The sequence below is a fragment of the Macrobrachium rosenbergii genome, chromosome 54 (genome assembly GCF_040412425.1).
Source record: "Macrobrachium rosenbergii isolate ZJJX-2024 chromosome 54, ASM4041242v1, whole genome shotgun sequence".
Lineage (NCBI taxonomy): Eukaryota > Metazoa > Arthropoda > Malacostraca > Decapoda > Palaemonidae > Macrobrachium > Macrobrachium rosenbergii.
This window is the reverse complement of record NC_089794.1, coordinates 39,280,253-39,295,697: the sequence shown is the minus strand read 5'-3', so window position 1 is coordinate 39,295,697 and position 15,445 is coordinate 39,280,253. Positions and strand designations below refer to the sequence as shown.

The 15,445-nt window shown below is 34.3% G+C and overlaps 1 protein-coding gene across 1 annotated transcript in view; it reads right to left on the bottom strand.

Annotated features, from left to right (window-relative positions):
• LOC136835001 (solute carrier family 7 member 14-like) overlaps positions 1-15,445 on the bottom strand; it is a 686,661-nt gene that overhangs the window by 652,411 nt on the left and 18,805 nt on the right. The window lies entirely within an intron of this gene.

The following is a 15,445-nucleotide window of genomic DNA, read 5'->3' as shown; positions in this document are numbered from 1 at the left end:
ATATATATATATATATATATATATATCTTTCAGTTTATATCCTGTCGTCAGAATATGTGACGTTACTTTTGGTTTTATTTGTCGTTTCCTCACACTTACTCGGTAGACCATTTTCTCCTCCACTGACTCTATTACACGCTGGTCTTCATGCATAAGGAGTGTTCCTGATTAACAATTAGCGATTGCTCCTTTTCCGCCCTTGCAATGCGTGGCATTCTCTTCCTGCTTCGAGCCTGGGCTTGGAAAAGGTATAGCTCTGCCTGTACCACTGGTTTCCTCACTTGAGTAAAAACGCTTCTCTCTAGGCAGTACGTCACCCTCAAAGCCTAATTAACTAAATATTTTGGGGGGGATTTAGAGAGTTTTAGGTATCTCTATAATGTTACCTGATGGGAATGTTAAGTTACAGTTCACTGATCAGCTTTTAACCTTTTTCCTTCAATTGAAGGGTCTCAATTTTCGAAAAATGTTTTTCCTCTCGGAAAATGCTATGGACTTCGTGTAAAGTTAAACGATTATCATTAATTTTTGTTTTTAGTAACACTGTATTACTTTCTGCTTAAAGGTTACAGATTTTTACGGATCACTTTTTACCTCTCGAGTTCCTTATTCAAGGATAATGGTTATCTTTGTTTTATGGTATAACATTTTACTGGTGTAGCTGAAGGCTAAAGGTTATGGCTACCTTGAAGTATTTTCTCTTGTGGAACGTCAGAGGCTTTAGGTCAAATGTCAGTCATTACCTTGAGTTATTTTTCTCTGTGTTGTTTAGTGATTTTATCTCTTGTGTTTTATCCTGCATATCATAGGTATGTGTGTATATTATATATATATATATATATATATATATATATATATATATATATATATATATATATATATATATATATATATATATTTTTTTTTTTTTTTTTTTTCAGGTGAGTCTTTAATTGGAAACTGGAGAACTGCGTTTAGCCGAGTACCCCATTAAGGATTATGCTTGTCCCTTCGTTTTCTTCATAATTTGTACGTTATTTCACATAATAATAATATGGAACTTCCGTTGACTAGATGTATAGAAATTCAATAGCCTTATATTGAACTGTTAAATTCTTGATATTGTGATATTTCTGGATACAGTTTCCATCGAAACCTGTAGAGATCCGAATAGGATTCAAATAAAGAATGGCTCCTTCCCCTCGCTAAGTCTCTAATGCGTGTTGAGTTGAAGCATTAAATGCATCTCTCCACCGCTATAGGTTCGAAACTCACAGTCAGATTCCATTCCTATTTAGATTTAAACTATTTCATTGGAAATCGTATCTTAGATATTACCGAATAAATATAAGTATATATTATATATCAAACATGCATATCTATTATTTAACATTTTACGGAATAGGTATAACTATATATTATATACAACGCCTCATTTGAATTAGTCTTCTTAAAAGTTAATCAGGGCATTATATTTTTAAAAGGAATGAAAGGATAATATGAATGAACATTGCTAACCGTGTGAAAGACGCTTTGTTCAATGTTTTAGTTTATATATAAATTGCAGTGTATGAGGAATAAAGTTATGAAACTGAAAAAAATAGAATACGTGAAAGATTTATCATAATATTTTGATGTGGTTTGTTCAGGTAGAGAGATTGGGAGATATCAAGAGAAAGAAGTAGGACACTTAGGAAGCACCAAATTGACAGAATGGCTGAAGGTTTAGAAAAAGGAGCCTCAATAACTAGAAGTGCAAGACTGTGTGGGAGACAGGAAGAACCCGCCGTGCACAGTGTTAGTTAGAGGGGTTGAGGTGTTACTGTGTAAGTATATGTAGCAGCTGTGAGAGTGTAGTGAAGGCTGTTTTTTAACACTCCTATTAGGGAACCCCCTACATCAGATGAAGGAACAATTACTGTGGTAATTTTCCTGACTCCAGCACCCCTTGGATCTCCACTGCTATTTCACTTCTTCTTTTAACGTGCTTTTTTCCCATTTGTATGGGATAAGCACAGTGCCTTCTTTTGAAGGACTTTGATTTGGCTCTGGGGTAGACTTTGTAGTCTCGATCGGCTGCCCTGCCTGTCATCGCTTAGACCCCGGTAGCGTATGTACATGTTTTGTACCAATCACCAGCGCCCTTTCTCCCAGCAGCGAGGAGACGTTGCGCGGTTAGGTCGACAGTCGAGATGTGTGAGGTGTCTGTTATGTTTTTAGAAGATGTTGGAGTGGTTTGTTTGTGTGTGTATATTAGTCTGTGACATCCATTTGCATTTAAGCAAACCTATCCGTTGATTACATACATAATCCTGGGGTGTCTACACGGATAACAAAGTGTCCGCCTCTCTAACAGGTCGGCTGCAGATTTGAACCCGCACCACAGACCTCTAAGAAGTCCGAGGCTGCTGCTCTAACCGACTTGGCCATCGAGGCTCCTCCACTGCTATGTCACTACAAGTGATTATTGATTACTGAAAGGTTGTTTGCAGCGTCCCTTCGTCCCCTAGCAGCACCAACTTTGTAAACTTTTACTTTACCTGTTTCTTTTCCCTTTTCCTCTCTCTCCCATCTTGCTGTCCAACCACTCCAACTCCCTCTTTTCCCCATAAGCACTGAATGGCTATAAGTTCCCCAGTGCTTGGCCTTATATGCAGATTTTCAAAATCAAAGACTTATGGTTATTGGCCTCGCGGTAACACACACTCAGCACCCCATGAATTATTGTTAAATATATTTTAAAAATGCAAGTGAATTTGGAAACTTGAACGTTGGAAATATGTAGATATTGTAGATTATAGTGTTGAAAGATATTGTGAAAGTAATTGCACTTTTTTGTATATTTTTGTTACTACAGGGAATCATAATAATGATGAATGTGTGCCGATTCCTGTCCAGTAACAGTGATAATAATAGTAAATATTGACTCTTACTCTTTGTAGAAAGTAATTCTTGAAAATCTTTACTTACTCTTTGTAGAAAGCAATTCTTGAAAATCTTTACTTACTCTTTTATAGAAAGTAATTCTTGAAAACAGTGACTCTTACTCTTTTATAGCAAGTAATTCTTGAAAATATTGACATTTTTATTCTTTTATAGAAAGTAATTCTTGAAAATATTGAGTCTTACTCTTTTATAAAAAGTAATTCTTGAAAATGCTGACTCTTACTCTTTTATAGAAAGTAATTCTTGAAAAAATGGAGCATAGTATAGACGAGAAGAAAGGAATAACAGTGAATGTGATCATAATCAACAACAAATAAAAATGGAATATAATATAAAAAAGGATAAATTTATACACGAAACTTTTAGTAAAATATAATTTTTTTTAACACGCACGGTTCCATCGTCAACGTCTTCTGATCAGCGAAGTTAACGACACTGATGCTTGGTCAGGTCCGACCAGGCGTTTGACGCTAATGTTTTTCGATAATCCTAATTTTATGAAACGAGTCTTGCCTTCTTGAAAAGGAATCGGCTTCTTTTAATCCTTAATAGAGAGATTGAAGTTTTCTTAATGTCATTATTGTGATTTTTTTCAGTACTTTGTTTTTGTCTTTTCTTTTACATTCAGTTTGTCTTTGAGTTCGTATTGAGTTTACTGTGATGCTTTTTCGATGCATAGAGTTGTATCATTTTTGTAGTTGGAAGGAATGTATCTGAAATGTATGTATGTACATTATATATATATATATATATATATATATATATATATATATATATATATATATATATATATATATATATGTGTGTGTGTGTGTGTATAGAAGAATATATATAAACAGACCCTACAAACATCTCAGGTTGAAGAGGTAAAGGCATGTATGTATCTCACAAGTATCAGCCCTGAGGATGCGTCATGTGACAAACATTCATAATAAACTTGATACTTGTGTAGACATATAAGTATCAGCCCTGATATATATATACGTATATATATATATATATATAATATATATATATATATATAGTATATATATTTATATATATATATATATATATATATATATATATATATATATATATATATATATATTAACCATCATCACCACCACCAACGAACCTGTGACGCAAGAGGCCTCTATGAAGTTCCGTCACTCAAGACTTTCCTGTATTTCTTTCCCAGAAATCTCCATTCATCCCCAGCCTCCTGTTTCGTAGTTTTCATCCAAGTAGAGCTGGGTCTGCTAAAGCCTGTGGCCCACAGGAACCCAGCTAACACTGTCACCCACGACTCTCAGAATGATGGGCAGAGAATATAACCAAGTCATCTCTATCCACCCATAGCTGGTCTGCTGGTGTAGTGGTTAATGTCGTGGCTTGCCGCTCAGATGTCGCGGGTTCGCGTCTCCCCCAGGCGATGAAAAATCACTGGCTCTGTATCATGATCAGTTACTGTTGCAGTGTGGTGTCTTTGGTGGGAGGTTGAAACCAACATTCTTTGGAAGCTTGAATTTAAAGTCAATGGCCCCTGTGTGCTTGTTACATGTGAATAGGTTTCACTTACTGAAATAATAATAATAATAATGATAATAATAATAATTATCATCATCATCATCATCATCATCTACACGTGGAACCTCCGTAATTTCCCTTATAGCGTTATTTTTCACTCTGTCATGCTGTCTGACTCCTGATATTTTTCTTAAAGCTTTTTTTCTCAAATGGGCAAAATCTTCATTGTCATGCGATGATTCATATGCATATAGCAATACAAATCCTACTAGACTAATGAGCAATCTTATTTCCGTATGCCATCTCAGTTCAGTTGATTTCCAAATCGTTTTCTGTTTACCCACGATTTGATTTGCCTTTTTTTATTGCCTCACTAAATTCCAAATGCAGTGGACCTGAAATGGATATCATTGTTCGTAAATATTTTTGTTTTATTAGATTTCTTTTCAGTCCTATCTGTCTACATATATGATTCATTCTATTAAGCATGCTTTGTAAATCTTTTGTGCTTATGTCATTAAAACAGCATCATCTACGTATTCTGTGTATGTCAAATTTTCATCTTTAGTCAAGTCTAAATCTTCTGTTCAGTCTTCAGCCACTTTTTAAAATCATAAAATCCATTCGAGGGTCGAATAGCTAAGGTTGCATAACCTTCCCCTGGAACACTACAGTTTCCCGCAAATTCACTTTCAACTTTCCATAAGAGTTAACTTTTCATCCGCTTTGTTCCCTGATACTTTAAGTTAGCTTTGCATATTTAATTGGGGTAGGATAGTGACGCAAGACCTTCCATAATATTAGTCGCTGATGTCATATTCATCTTTGCAATTAACAAAAGCCATTACAATGCATCTTGATAATGTATCTTAACACAGCTTTAATTTGTGCAACTACTGTCTTCCATAGAACCAGATAGCTCATATCCAGCTTTTTAGCAGTTTCTTTCTCCAGTCTATCGAGAATAAACTCGGTGATTATTTTCATTACAACTGACATATGTGCAGTGCCACTATAGTTACCGCATTCTGCCGTCACATTTTTTTTTCGGTACCGTTGCTATAAATTCCAGTTTGTAATCATCAGATTTTATATCTACGTTACATATTCAGTAATACAGGCTTCTTAGCTGAAATCATTGCTGCGGTGATTTCATCATAGCTCTGTGCTTTCCATTTCCTAAGTTCATTACTGATTTCACCGGGGACTGGGTGGTTCCAGATGTTAGCCTTCCAGATTTGGGCAAATCTTTTAGAATGAGGGTATAAGTCACCAATCTGCAAACTACTAGATACTTAATTCACTGAGGCACACTGAGACTTATGCGCCCCTGTTCACGCATAAACAAAATCCAAAACTCTCTCTCTCTCTCTCTCTCTCTCTCTCTCTCTCTCTCTCTCTCTCTCTCTCTCTCTCTCTCTCTCAGAGACGTCAGTCTATGTTTTAACAATTTCGAGCTAATAACCATGAAGTGATTTCTCCAAAAGGACTTACGAATAGGCGCTGTCCATCTAAGCTTCGATTTTATTATAGTATTTCGAAGCATTCAGTGTTTTATTCTCCACTATCTCTTATTATATTTAATATCAGATCAGATTTTATATTCTCGAACATATTACTTTTACTATCCATCGTTTTATTTTCGCCAATCAAACCCAACCCCAACGCTTCCCCTTCAAACCTTCGCTTCTGACTGACCAGGTGCGAATATTCGAGACAAAAGCCGCAATTCCGTTCCATTTTTTCGGTCGACGCGCGTTGTAAGGCTTCCTTCCCTCTATCCATCAGTCTCTGGATTAATATCCCTAACAGCATTATGGCACAGCACGATTTGCGAGCGCTGTGTGTGTGTGTTTGTTTTTATGTGTGGGAGTTGTGTATGTTTGTGTGTGTGTTTCTGTGCGTGTGTGCGGGTGTGTGGTTTAGTCAATAGTCTTATTAAGGGAACCGTGTGAATATTTAAAAGGCTAGGAAATGAATGGCCTCTCTCTCTCTCTCTCTCTCTCTCTCTCTCTCTCTCTCTCTCTCTCTCTCTCTCTCTCTCTCTCTCTCTGTATTTTTTTAAATCATGTACATTATGAGGTGATGATGATTATGACGATTTTGGTGGTAGTCATTATCATTATATTATTATTATTACATAGTTATACACTTCATTTTAGCAGTCACACAAACAGAAATTTCAAGTTAAAGGTCTTTGCCCGCATCTATTTTTATAGTGATTGAGAATTCCTGGCTTATCATTCACACACACACACACACACGCACACACACACACACACACATACATATATATACATACATACACATATATACATATATGTATATGTGTATATATGGATATATGTATATATGTACAGTATATGTGTGTGAATAATATATATATATATGTATGTATGTATGTGTGTGTATGTCTATAAATCACCCTTTTGGTCCTCAGCAAGTATTTATGAGTTATTAGTAATTATGACATCCATACAAGTACATACCAGACTCTTGAAGGGTTGGCTACAAAAGGTTCTGTGCTTCCAATTTTCGGCAAGCTTTTTTAGGATGAGGATGCGAACCCTACGTCCTGCTTCGCGGATTTTCAAGATACTCATATGCAATAATTTTTGGCATTTCCCGATTGTTATCCATCGAAGTACAGAGCAGAAATTTCCACCTTTCTAGGGTATGAAAATGGTCACTTATGATTTGGCACAATTAAGCGTATCTGCGTAAGCTACTGACGTATTAATGTTCTTTTACTTTCAATGCCTTACAAGCACTGTTTGGTCGGCAGGCCAGAAGTATATTGAATATATAACTGTCGTTTTAATTTATCAAAGTGCCGGGATACACAATTGTCTCCCTGTGAAGGCAGGTAAAAATCATTTGTCATAAAGTTTGCTAAATAAAACAAAGTTGAAAACAAGATTTCTTTGAGCCTGTAGTGAGACGTAACCTTGGTGGTCATTATGCAGAAGGAACGTTAAAATTCCTGGGACTGTATTACTTTCTTTTTTAAATCGTAAACTTTCTCTTGCTTTCTTGTTGTCTTTCTTAGCTTGCGTTATCCTCTTCTGAGGAATGAATGGTCATTTTGAGTAGCAGTAGTAGTAGTAGTAGTAGTAGTATATAATAACAATAATAATAATCAGCATTAATTAAAAATTGCGAAAGAGCCTGAGTACTAACAGATAACAGAACCCTGCATTGATTGTTGCTGAATAATAATAATAATAATAATAATAATAATAATAATAATAATAATAATACCGGATAAACAAGCGACCAGGTAGAAGTGACTGGTTAGTTTTTCGGCAGAGCTGGAGGCCTCCTCCCTGAAAACGGGAAATATAGAGAGTAATACAACTGCGGATTACCTTCTGATTACCGTCATTCGTTCTCCTCAGCAGAGACAGGGATTAACACTTAGTCTTAACAAGAGATTTGGAGGGGGATTAGAGAAGGCTTTGATTGTTGGGGTTGCGTGACTCAAGCCCAACAAAATAAAGGAAAAGGAGTTAGTTCGGACAAGATCATTTCGCGGAGACAAATGATCCTTCATATATGGTCAAAGAAGCTTGTTAGAAAAACTTTTGGGGGTCATTGTGACCCATTTTTACTCGCACCAGATTCCCGAGATCTGTTGCAATGTTTGAAGCATTGATTTTTGGAAGGAGTTCAGTTTCGAAATCAAACTCTGGCTCGTTCACTGGTGAAGTGAGCACCTCGGATACTGATTTTTGCATACGAAGGCCGACGGGACGGACATCATCGTGAATGACAGAAAAAATATGAGTGAAGAAAGGAAAAAATTGAGAACTTAACCGAACAGGCGAAAGACGCACTTTCTGAATAAAGAAAGACGATAGGAATAAAGGAAAAATAGAGGAAGAGAAGGATGGAATTACTCAAAATTCGACTTTATATATATATATATATATATATATATATATATATATATATATATATATATATATATATATATATATATATATGTGTGTGTGTGTGTGTGTGTGTCTGTGTCTGTGTCTGTGTAAATATATTTATCAGTAAAACTTTTTGTTGCAAGAGCAGCTATTATTAGTGTTTCATAACTATCACGTGTCATATCAGATATTCCGAATGTAATTTATTTTTGTCAACTTTCAGTTATATCACACTCCTCACTTTTATTTTCATTATTTTGCTGCTTTTTTCTGCAATAGCAGTCCACATTTTGCAGTCTTTGCCCTAATTTCTTGCAATCTTTATCTGCATCGTAAGTCTCGCTTAATTGTTGCAATGTACAGCCTTGGCAATATTTTTGCGGCTTATGATATACCTTTATGAGGCGATAATTTTAAGGTATTTTAGCTTCTTCGTCGTAAGGTTTTAACACAGTTTTGTTTCTGCGTGGTTTCGGCATGTCTTCAACTGCGTTGTAAGTTTTAAAACGGTTTTAACCAATTTTCATTGTATTTTAACGGTTTTTCAGTTAAGGTTTAACAGTCTTCCATGTTATTTTGACATCGATTGTAGCCAAGTTGTAACATTGTTTTTATTTAGAAGATAAAACATTGTTCAAATTGTAAAAGTTTTAAACAAAATTTTTCCAGTTTTCAAGTCGGTTCTGACACTTTAAAATATGGCTTGGGATTAGTTTAGTTTTCAGCTCCTTTTAACTGTATGCAACTTTTAACAAAGTTACCAATCCGGCTTTAATATAGTTTTGTGGTGTGTTTGAATAATATTCCACACGTTTGTTTTTTAATGTTTAGCCCGGTTTTGAACATTTTTTATCGCGTTTTAACTTAGCTTTCAATCAACTTTATACTGGTTTCATATTTTTTTGAAAGGTTTTTTCATGGTTTTTAACAGTTCGATAGTTTTAGAAGATTTTTTTTTTTAACACATTTTAGCAATATAGTGGGGTTTTCAAGACGGGTTGGATAGTCTTATTATATTCCCATTTCATTACAGTTTTCTTTTTCGCTATTTCTACTTTTATTGATGAAACTTTTCAGATCTCTCTCTCTCTCTCTCTCTCTCTCTCTCTCTCTCTCTCTCTCTCTCTCTCTCTCTCTCTCTTAAGCAGATATCGTTTTAAAAACAGCACATTCTCTCAACGAGCAGTGTACAGGGCGCTCACTTGAAGGTGCCTTCAGGGAATCTTTGCCCTTGATTTCCCCAGGGCTGTTTTTGTCTCTTCATTCTTGCCCCTGGCTGACGGCTTAAGCCACCTTGTCGGGGAGACGGAGAAAGTTTAGGGGCTTAGTGGTTTTCCTGAGGTCAGGTTTTCCGGATTTGAGAAGACGATTGGATCGGAGGGAATTTTAATCTATTCCCTACTTCTTTTTTTTCTAAAGTGAGTTGATCCAGCGACAGACCAGAGATCGATCCTGGAATATCCAAAGTGCCCCGGTGCCGTAAGGCCTAAGCGAAGAATGGTATATCTGGGGGTTACTCGACTGCAGTGTGTCGTAGCCTATAGAGAGAGGGAGAGAAAGTCAGTGAGAGTGGCATCTTTATCCCAAAAATACTTTCTGAAAACCGGTTTTCAAATATTCACAGCTCATTTTCTTACCGCAAGACTTTGAACCTGTATCTTGTGTCCTTTCCCTAAGTTTTCCCCGTAGGGGGAATAGTGCCTTCAGTGCACCTCGTGTGGTGCACTGTCGGCATTACTTAAGGGTCTTTGCAGCATCCCTTCGGTCCCTAGCTGCAACCTCTTTAATTCCTTTTACTATAGATCCGTTCATATTCTCTTGCTTCCATCTGACTTTCCAACCTCTCGGTCAATAGTTTCATAGTCCAACTGCCGAGGTTTCCCTCCTGCTACACCTTCCAGACCTTCTTACTGTCAATGTCAATTTCAGCGCTGAACGACCTCATAGGCCTCAGCGTTTGGCCTTTGGCCTAAATTCCATATTCCGATTCCTTTCTATGAGTTTTCACATCACTTCCTCCATACAGCATTGAACAGCCATGGAGACGCAATACATCCCTTCCTCAGATGCACTTTCACACCATACATACCAGTCATTCTCACGCCTCCATTTTCTGATAAACGCTTCCGTCATAAAACTTTTTATCGCTCTCAGCAACTTATTTCTGTACCATACAATATGGACACCCTTTACATTTCAAGTCCGTCGATTCTTTTTGAGGCTTTTCCTTTAATTTTTCACACGGTCACGTCTCACACGCTCGCATATATATACACATATATATATATATATATATATATATATATATATATATATATATATATATATATATATATATATATATATATATATATATATATATATATATATATATATATATATACATATACACATACATATACAATCAGTAAGCTACAAATGTCGTTTAATATCCAATTCACGCTACTTCGGGAATATCCCCGAAGGGGAATTATTACCGAACGGGAATTTTTAAGTGATATAAATGGAATGGTACTGGAGTCGTTGGAAAGTACTGTGTCGAGTGTTCGAGACACTTCAGTACCAGTCCACTTATCACTTAAAAATTCCCCTTCGGTAACAATTCCCTTCGGTGATATTCCCGAAGTAGCGTGAATTGGACATGAAACGACATTTGTGGCTTAATGATTGTATATAAATCAGGTGTGATAAGAGTTTTATATATATATATATATATATATATATATATATATATATATATATATATATATATATATATATATATTATATATATATATGTATATATGTATGTATATATATATATATATATATATATATATATATATATATATGTATATATATATCTAGATTCTAGCCCATATCCCTTTAAATGGGGTGAGTCCAGGAAATTGCTTCCATTCCCATTTGAAGATATTATAATAGTATGAGGCTGCTGGCTTCATACTACCCTAAATATTTGGCCGTGATCAAATCCTGTCGACTGACTACTTGTTTAGTAATTATTTGCTCCGTCCTCTAACTGTTAAGCCAAGACTGCTACTAGTCTGAGGAGAAAATGCGTATAATATTATGTGTATATGTATATATATATATATATAAATACATATATGTATATATATAAATATAAATATATATATATATATATATATATATATATATATATATATATATATATATATATATATATATATAATGTGTATATAAATATATATATAAAACATACATAACATGCACAGTCCTTTTACACCTATATTCATACATCCATACTACTTCACATACATGTATGCATACATGCATAGGTGAGCTTAACAAATAGATCTGGTACAAAAGCAGATTGAACGAGTGTCCTTCCAACTTGCAAAGCATAGAATACTCTGGACTGTAAGTTAGCTGAAAACAAATTATGCAGTGACCTCGACTCTCGCATAAACACCCTTTCCCCTTATGCAAACACTCACATCATTGATGGTAATTATGTTTGTGCCTTCGCAAATCATTCTTAGTTACCTACTTGAGTTTCTGCTGTTTTAGCATTAGTAAATGCTGCTCGATATTCATACACGCGCTTACACATACACACATGTATACACATACATATATTTATACACACACTTACATATACACGTATAAAATATGTGTATAAAATATATATATATATATATATATATATATATATATATATATATATATATATATATATATATATATATATATATATATATATATATATCCAAGAAGGGTGAGTCTCGACTCAGGATACAATCTCGAAGGCGAAGGGAAAGGGCACCATTGTTACAATTCGTTTATTATGCCGACGTTTCACGACAATTGCTATAGTCGCATTTTCAAGGCTGCAATGATTAAAAACTTCTTACAAAAAATCATTAAAACATCGATATATATATATACATATACATATAAATTATAAGACAAATAAAAACGGGGGAATAGGCACAGGACATACCTAAACCGTAGTAGTAACAAGACTAAAACAAAAGTTTTCTCAAGAATACAGGAAGAGCAAGAAAGGACGAGAGAAGAAAAACATAATTGTCGTGAAACGTCGGCATAATAAACGAATTGTAACAATGGTGCCCTTTCCTTTCGCCTTCGAGATTATATATATATATATATAGCCTATGCACTCGTGGTCCAAAGCTTAGGAAGTTCACCTCATCAGTCCAAAGGTCCTGGATTCGTTTCTTTCAATTCCATTTGACCTCTCGTGATCTACTCAGTGAAATTTATACCTTGTGGTCAGTCAACTTTTGTGTTTCTTAGATTGGGTATGGGATGTCACGTGACTTCATATATATATATATATATATATATATATATATATATATATATATATATATATATATATATATATATATATATATATATGTATGTATGTATGTATATATATATATGATTTTTTCCTTCTTAGACTTGTAAATTCACTTTTGATCAATATAAATCATGTATAATATCTTCGTTGTTTATTCACTCTGTGTAGATGTTTCTTACATATATTTTTTTTTAGTAATGTAAGGATATTTTTGCTATTTTCGAATTTATGGACCTTTTTTATATAGTGATTTTATATACATTATGTATTTGCATGTAGTATGACTTTTCCCTACTCTTTTATGTTTTTTTGGTTTGATTTTCTTTGGACTGTTTCATATTCCCCTTCTTTTCATCCAATGTTTGAAAATATAGGTTTTTTTCCCTCCCTCCAGGTAAGTTTACACGGTATTTCTTTTGCTTTTACACATCAAGTGCAATTTATAGAATCTAACTGATCAAACGAGCTCATTTCAGCTAATGGGTTTTCCTCCTTGAGGCATTGGATGGGAAAAGAGGACCTACAGTACAGCCCTGAGCTCCATCCGGGTAGATCTAATGATTCCCCATAGTAGCGTAGGGCTTACTGGGTGCATTAAGAACACTGCAAGGTTTAAAAAGTGCTTTGGGCGTTTTCTGCCGACACGGTTGCGGCATCGCCTTCTTCCTTTTACTTGTCATCTCATTACTTTTGGTTTCTCTTCTCTTAACTGTTCAATTTCTTTGCCTTCTTTATCCTTGGCCGAGCATTAAATGCTAACGATAGGCATACGATAGTAACTGACAAACTTCTGGATGTCCAGTGTAATCGAAAACTTTTATCACTCTTAAGAAACGCCTAAAAGAATAAAAAAAAAAACCGTTTTATGTATTGGGATATCTTTGTATTTATTTAAATACTACGGTGAAATGACTCATTGTTCTGGTTAGAATAATGATAACAATGATTATGAACTGTTCTTTCATTATTGAATGTTCTGTTCTTTCATTATTGAATGTTCTTTCTCTTTTATGACAATCCCTGCTCTGATCTGTAGATTTTGATGGATACTGGTGTGTCCTACAGGCAACAGCTTCCTGGTAACTATTAACATTGTTTTAAATATGAAATATATCCCCATAGGAGGGTAGTGCCGTCAGTGCACCTCATGCGGTGCACTGTAGGCATTACTTAAGTTTCTTGGCAGCGTCCCTTCGGCCCCTAGCTGCAACCCCCTTTCATTCCTGTTAATGTACCTCGTTTCATATTCTCTTTCTTCCCTCTTGCTTTCCGCCCTCTCCTGGCAATTGTTTCATAGTGCAACAGCGAGGTTTTCCTCCTGTTACACCTCTCAAACCTTTTTACTATCAGTTTCCGTTTCAGCGCTGAATGACCTCTTAGGTCCCAGCGCTTGGCCTGTGGCCCAAACTCTATATTCTATTCTGAATATGAAATATGGATTTTAGACTGAACGCCAGGCATTGAAGCCGAGCGGGTCATTCAGCGGTCGTTGCTTGAAAACGTTGTTATATCCTACCGGCCGTCAGTTGGTCCCTCAGATGGCTTTCTGAATAATTTTGTCCGTTGCAGCTTCTCGACTCCTTGAATAAACGGACCTTCCTTGGCATACTGATATTGAATAGATGTCTTCATTTTTAAATGTATATTATAAGTTTTCACATCTTCATAGTTCCTTCAGTAACTTACTGAACGGTCTTTTTGTCGAATATGCAGAGGTCGGTTTACTAGTAATTTGCTGTATTTTCGATTTCATGTATCTGTTTATATATATATATATATATATATATATATATATATATATATATATATATATATATATATATATATATATATATATATATATATATATATATATATATATATATATATATATATATATATATATATAAACAGGCCATGTAGCTGTAAGCTTCATAGTAGCTATATCAATGGGGCATCCAGGAAAAGGCAGCACATATGTAAAAACAACGGTTTATTTTGCCGACGGCGTTTTGCAGTATCTCATTGCATCATCATGGCTGTATTTACAAAAATTTAACTTAAATTGTCATTTTATTTTGTGTTTTTTTATAAGATTTTAAGTTAAATTTTTGTAAATTACAGCCTTGAAGATGCAGTGAGATATTCGAAACGCCGTCGGCAAAATAAACTGTTGTTTTAACATAAGTGCTGCCTTTTCCTGGATGTCCCCTTATTATATATATATATATATATATATATATATATATATATATATATATATATATATATATATATATATATATATATATATATATATATACATATAATTTATATCATTATAATTTACTTGCTCATTATCATCTGTATTGGTACATTTACTCAATTACTTAAATTGTGTTTATTATTATTATTTTTTTTTGTATCTTTTCATAACTATTTAACATTTACGCGTTTAATGTTATTTTATTATCGTCTCTATTGATAAATATACAAAATTATTTAAATTTATGTTTATTATTTATTTGAATCTTTGCAAAACTATTTAACATTTGTAAATATACTAAATTATTTAAATTTATGCTTTTAATATTTTTATTTAAACTTTCCATAACTATTTAACATTTACGTGTTTATTATCATCCCTATTTGTAAATATACAAAATGATTTAAATTCCTGATTGTGTTATTTTATTTTTTTTTATTTTGCCATAACTATTCAACAGTTGCGTGACTATTGTCTGCTGTATTTGTAAATATACAAAATTATTTAAATTTATTTTTATTATATTTTGTATCATTTCAT